The 7,187-nt window shown below is 33.3% G+C and overlaps 1 long non-coding RNA gene across 1 annotated transcript; it reads right to left on the reverse strand.

The window, feature by feature from the left end:
* Window positions 1-2,138: 2,138 nt before the first annotated feature.
* On the reverse strand, window positions 2,139-5,075 carry LOC110692411. Its single transcript, XR_002505455.1, has 3 exons — window positions 4,677-5,075; window positions 4,481-4,598; window positions 2,139-2,769 (listed from the first exon to the last, which is right to left on the reverse strand). It is a non-coding gene; the product is annotated as an uncharacterized LOC110692411 (long non-coding RNA).
* Between the last annotated feature and the right edge of the window lie 2,112 nt (window positions 5,076-7,187).

Raw genomic sequence — 7,187 nt, forward strand, 5'->3', positions numbered from 1 at the left:
AATGTTAAAATGCAAAGTATCATTATGAAATAACGGAATCAAAATGCAAAATAAACATAGATGTATCTCAATTAACAGTAACAAAAGGACAAATAAACATAGATGTATCTCAATTCTCAAATAGAAGTACTATCATATACTTCAATACTACTATATGATAAATCAACCTAGTGAATTTTTCAAATACTACTATATGATAGAAGAATTTTTTTTTTTATTATTATTTCAAGACTGTTAAATAATAATAATGAATAAAGAGTAAGATGCCTCAAATTGTAGTATGTTAATGCAGAATAATTGTATTAAAAATACAATACAACAGTATATTCCGTCAAATTTCAGTATTAAAATGCATAATAAAAGTAGTTGTCTCAAATTGTTGGTAAATCCCACAAGTTTTGAACACTAAACTCATGGATATAAGATCATATTTCTTACCATTTTAATATCTTATATCCAATACTACAATTTAAGTTCTCTATATACACATAAATAAATATATACTTCCTCCGTTTCTTTATACTTGCAATACACTTTATCACGATATTTAAGAAAAATGGACCTCGTATAATATAATACACTTAAAATGGGGATAAGAGATTGTTAGGAGCATAATCAGGTGGGCCATGAACTTTAAAGAAAGATAATAGTACAATTTTCATCATAAAAACCTTTCTTTTATAATGATTTTAGAGAAGTGTTGCAAGTATAAAGAATCGGAGGAAGTATATCTTTAAGTAAGCAAAAAATATATAAAATAATTATATAGCTTGGAAAAATTGAGTAAAGAAGAATAACCTCAACAATTCCAAAACAATGAAGAATAATTCTCTTTAAATCTTATTTTTAACTAATATTATATCTTAAAGTAGCAATTCAGCGCAACACCCATACTACACACTAGCCGTTTGTTTTAAAACCAATGCGTAATGAGAATTTATTTTTAATTCACCCAATATTGATGGAAATCTCTCTTTGTTGTCAAACTTAATTCGGAGGATATTCCACGTAATTTCCAATAAACTTGGTAAAAACATGTAGAATATTCCACAATTATATAATTAACTTGTAAAATATATAGTTCCAAATCATCTTAAAGATAAAATATAAAGCGTGTCTCAAATTACAGTATGATAAAGCGGAATAACAGTATTAAAATGCATAATAACTGTATGCTCCCTCCGTTTTTTATTCTGCTTAATTTCATTGTAAGTCTTTTTTTGTTCTACTTAAATTTCATAAATTTTATTATGTTTTTTTTTCTTTGTATTCACCTTGTTCTTTATGTATATTTTTTTTGATACCGTACTACTTTTACTATGTTCCCCTTCATTCTATTTTTAGTATACTACTTTTACTCTTACCCCTTTAACAGTATTCTCTCTCAATTCACTTTGTTTTTACACAAATCCATTTTTACATTCTTAACATAAAAGAACGAAGGGGGAACTTAACATTACTATGTAGAACTAATATTGCTAAAATGTAAGGTATTAGTATCAAATAACAAAATTAAAATTGCTAATTAAACATAACTATCTATCAATTAACAATATACAAATGCAAAATAACCAAAGGTATGGTAAAAATAACAGTATTAAAATGCAAAAGAAAGTTGCTCCATTTCTTCTAGGTAAAAATGTCGATGCAAATTTATAACAAATAGTATCTATAAATTTTATAAATAACCATAAGTAAGTATATATTATTAGGGGTGAGCAAATCGGGTATCCGGTCAAAATTTTAGAAACCGGACTCGGAATTGGTTGGGATCGGGTCCTAAAACTCAAAATCGAAATTTGAATTGGTTCAACTAGGTCCCTAAATTTAGGAATGGAAATTGGAACCACCGGGTACCAGTTCCGAGTACCTACTTATGTATATAATTGTTAAAATATAATACAGATTATAATATTTAATTTGTTTTATCTTCATTTTTAGCGTATAATACTTATATGTATATATGCATTAAGCTATTTTATTTATGTTAGGTATTACTTTTTTTATTTTTTTTATTTTACTAATTAGTATCTTCAACATACATATATATATATATATTTAATTATATTTGGTTTAATATTATGTTGGGTAATTGGATAACCAACCGGTTCCAAGTCCGAAAAATTGAGAATTGTAATTGAAACCGGTTACAATTGGTTCCTTAATTTATCACCCAAAATTGGAACCATCGAATCCAATCTAATTTCGAACCCATCGATTCCCAACCAGTTCCGATTCCAATTCCGGGTATCCAGAATTTTTGCTCAACCCTATAAATAATAATAATTGAACATTAATAAGCTATGTATTAAAACGATTTCAACGAGTACCACGACTAGGAATTGGGCAACCCTCCAAATTGTTTGGAGAGTAACATGAATGAAAAAAAATTGTAACATTAATTGATTATACATTTAAGTACAGTAAAATAAAAGTTTTTGGCCAAATACTTTAGGACTTTTAGATCACAAAAAAAAAGTTTACATTAGATTAGACAATTTCATATCATAAACTCTTGATCTTACCACCCAAAAAAAAAAAATTAAATAAAAAAATAAATAATAATAATGTAACAAAAAAACTACATGATTTGTCATGTAATATTTTCAAATGGTTTTAATTGAACTTCAATTGCTCCGGACCCCATAAAAGTTCATTATTCCTCACTTAAACTCTTAACACACAATTAGATAGATCTTGATTTGTGTTGGCGATAATCAACTCAGTTTGAAGCTCCAGTCTACTAGATTGTGGTCCTCTTTGAATTCCCTGCAAAGCCCACAACCCAATCACGAGACATGCATTGACTTAAAAACCTTTTGTGCAAATTATATATGTAAAGAATAAACACAACAATTACCAACCCCTATTATATTTTCTATTAACAATGAAATCACATTAACACAGTCTAATCTTCTATTAACACAATCAAATATTCCTATACAATCAAAACTAGACATCGCATATCTTAGAATTCTTTCCCAACAGTCTTTGCAATATTTCAAGATTCATCAGACTGAAGGTCATCCTATGATTCTGATTACAGATTTGTATCAAACTATGCCAATCAACTAGACTCCATCACTGAACAGTGAGTATAAGGAACGTTCCAATTTCATTTCACTTCAATCCAACAAGAACGATCCTGTTCGTGACAAAGGTACAGTGCTTTCGCTCAAACCCATTCGTCAAAGGTAAATTTCATATAGATTAACCCAATACCGCGATACCAATACATCTAATAGGAAACAGTTTGATGATAATAAGAAGTTGACATAAAGAGTGTTAAAAGAAGAGCTAACATGAGGCTCCATGACAGAAGTCTTTACCAACATATTCTCAAAACACATGAAATCTGAGTAAAGCTAACAATATCAATATTAATATATTTCATTCCAAGCTATGCCTTAAGTAACTTGAACCGATCAGAAGTCAATTTACTTGGGTCCAATATCATCTAGAAAGCTTTAGATGATATGCAAAAGGAATAAGCCAATTATAAGAACAAGCAAATTATGCAAAGGAACAATCCAATTATGCAAGACAATCATAAGAAACTCAACCAAATTTCAATAACTTCACCAATAATAGATAAAAGAGCTTTGGGAGGTTGCTTTATTTTGGAATTCCTGGCCTATTCTTAAATCAGGTATATTATATGATAGCAGTAGTAACTTATTATGAATGAATTTCCTTTGCTCATTCTGATTTTAATCATCTAGTTTGTAATTAAGGGAGCACAATAGTGTTTTTCATGACATGATACCACAAATATTCCGTGGCTCTTCTCTAACAAAGATTCATGAATTGAGTTTCTCACTCCCCCTCCTCTTCCCTTTCTTAAGGACGCACTTGTGCAAGAAGAACATGTAATCACACAACATAGCTCAAGGAGGAGAGGAATCTATGTTTGCGTATTCATCATAATCATCATAAAGATACCCCATACAGGCAACACTCTCTTTTTGCTTGAACCAAGTATATAGAATCTATTTCTCCAAATTCTTTGTAGGTTTTTAACAGATGTTCTGCCATCTTATCAAAATTGATATAGTATTTATTTTGCTGACCTTTAATGGCTATAAGAGCTCAGCCAAACAATTACACTGATTCATGCAAGCAATTATACTCAATTACGCAAGACAATTATGGCTATTATATAATCAAGCCAATTATGAAAGTTTTCTCAAATGAGCAATTACACTAATTCAACACAACCAAGCAACTACACTAATTAAACACAACCAAGCAATTACAAAAACTCAACCAAGCACTTATAAGAACTCAACCAAGCACTTATAAGAACTCAACCACACACTTATAAGAGCTCAGCTCTCTTTCAAGACAAATATCAAGCTGAAGATCAAAACGATTATCAACAAATTATATGTAGAATCTGAAAAGCCAATTATGCAAAATTAAAAACTACCTCCTCCGATCCATATTCACAAAAATGTATTAAATCTTGTTAAAGACCAACCTTTAATACAACACCGCTCCATCGCCGTCCTTTCACCCAAAAATTTGAACAAATAAACTAACCTTTTCAACAATCGCACGTCCTTCGACCTCCCTTCCGCCCCTTCCACCCCTTCGACCTGCAAAAAAAACCCTAATTAACATAACAAATAACTATTTTTTGGAAATAATTCATACATACAGCTTCAGGTGTTTACTTGACATCGTAATAGGCTTAGTTTACTTCAACACCTTCGATCTTTACTCACAAACGGAAAGTTCAAACTTAGCCACAACACCTTACGAAACACTACGATTCAGCTTTTCACAACTACTTTTACCAAAATTGGAGACTTACACCAGGATGAACTCAACCAACATCAACAAACTCGACAAAATTCGATAATTTCCACAGCTCTTTAGCTAGGTTTTCGCAATTTTTTCCGGCGAGAGATTTCCGGTGGGGAACCTTAGAGAGAGTTTTTTTTTACAGCAGTAACTATGAATGGAGATAAGAGAGAGCTTTTTTACAGTCAGTAACAAGTTATGACTTACTGCAAGATTTTTCAACGAAATGACGATTTTGCCCCCAGGTATTGGACACACATGTCCATACCGGGTAGCGGTTCATCACGCCTCGTACAAACATCCATTTAACACTTGCCCTGACCTAAAAAAAGCATTTTAGTGGAGAAATTTATTTTTTATCACAAGTACATACTCCCTTCGCCCACAATTATCTGCAACATTTGCCATAAATGGATGCTCTCTATTATCTGCAACAATTTATTTTTTTCCTCTTTTAGTAAATTTTTAACATCAAAATGTCAACCTTACCCTTACTTAAAACTTTTAACTTTGTTTACAATTTGTTAATTACACTGACTTAAATTCTAACTATCTAACTCACCCTAATGATTCCCACCAAAATATAACCCCCTCCCCTCTTGTCTCATCAGCAACCTTTCATCTCCCAACCACCACATTCAATGAACTGCATTGAATTGGCCTTGAAGATGCAGCCCAGATTGATTCATCTTCAGAAGAATTCTCCAGTTCATTCTAACACCTCCTCTCTCCCCTCTTCTCTCTCCACTTCTTCGTTTGTTGTTCTTCCCATTTGCTCTGCGAAACCCTAACTCCAATTTCTTCATCTCTCTCTGAAAAAATGAATAACAATCCAGATCTGAACGAGTCCCCTAATGCCTCACCCCCGAGAGGCACACTGAACCTTCGTTTACTCGGTACAAGTTGCAGCGAGGAACTGGGATCTTGAAACCAATTCGTCGGTGCTCTTCCTCCTTTTCCAGATTCACCCATGGAAAAATAGGAGCGAAACTCGTTGAGAACTTGGGAGCGATGAAGAAAAGGAAGAGGGTAGAAGGAGGTTATGGTGATTCCTGACTTCCCGGAGGGTTGAGGACAGATCTAGCGAAGAATGGGGTCCAGAAGGAGCCAGTAGTGGTTGTGGAGGTTCCTGACTCTCCGAAGGAGGTGACTGCGGTCTTCTCTGACCCTCCAACGGCTCCAGCCACCTCTGGCTCCGCTAGTGGGAGGAAAAGGTCCAGATCTGTGTTTACAGGGGACTATAGTGAGTGGGACCCTGATTACATGACCTATCTAAGGGACAAATACCCTCATGACTTCCCTCCCACAAACTGATCTTGCAGCGTAACTATTACTAAACCCTAATTTTGATTTTAGTTGTTTTGATTTAGCTTTGCCTTGTTTAAATGGTTGTTGTTGGTGCTTATCATTGTCGAAACACATGTGAAGTGTGCATGTGTGAGTTCTTACAATTGTTTGTTGCTGGATTATGATGCTTGATTGTGTTGTTTTGGAGGTTGGATTATGTATTCTTCTATATATGACGCTGGAATATGTTGGATGGTTGTTTGTGTACACTGCTTGTTTTTGTTTATGTATGCTTGGTTATATTATGTTGGATTGATGTTGATGGATTATGTTGGTCTGTGTTGGATTTGCTGGGTGCTTGTAGTGTTGGAATGGCCAAGGGAATGCATGGTTGATGGATGATGGGTTATGTTGGATGGTTGTTTGTGTATAGTCCCACTTGGATGTTGCTTAGTAGTGCTTGCAAGTCAGTGGTTGTGCCTTTCTGTATGAGTCCCCCATAAAGTGTTTTGTGTGTGAACAAATTCCAAATGATGAAGGGGCTCACTTTGAGTTGGATGTGTAGGTTTGTTTTGCTCCAATAACTGCCTTTTAACTCTTGTTGTTGAGGTAACAACCTACAACATGCCACTGAAACAAAAGCAAACTCCCTGATGTAATTCATTTTTCAACATTCATCCTAATATTCATTCATTACACTTTAAAAACTTACATGTTCACAAACCCTAAACCTAATCATTCATTACATGACTGCTTGAAAATAAGAAAGTTTATCTACCAAAATACACATAACCAAATCATTATAAGAATCAACAAAAAAAAAAAAGTTGCTTACTTAACACAAAAACCAGTTGTGAGTCCATATTTGGTTATGTGTGGAAGTCATGTTGTCATTGAATGATGGTGTTGTACCTAGTCTACATCAACCTCTGTCTCCATGTAGTCTGCATTGTGTTGATTAGTTGGAATAAAAAGAGTGTTGAGGTGCTCAACTGCTTGTTGAATGAGTCCCCTTTCAACTTTCAAAAACTCAAGAAGAAGACCTAGGTTGTCCAACCTTTTCTTGCCCATACGAGGTGGATTGAAGTTATTAC

Source organism: Chenopodium quinoa, unplaced genomic scaffold (assembly GCF_001683475.1).
Source record: "Chenopodium quinoa cultivar QQ74 unplaced genomic scaffold, ASM168347v1, whole genome shotgun sequence".
NCBI classification, from domain to species: domain Eukaryota; kingdom Viridiplantae; phylum Streptophyta; class Magnoliopsida; order Caryophyllales; family Amaranthaceae; genus Chenopodium; species Chenopodium quinoa.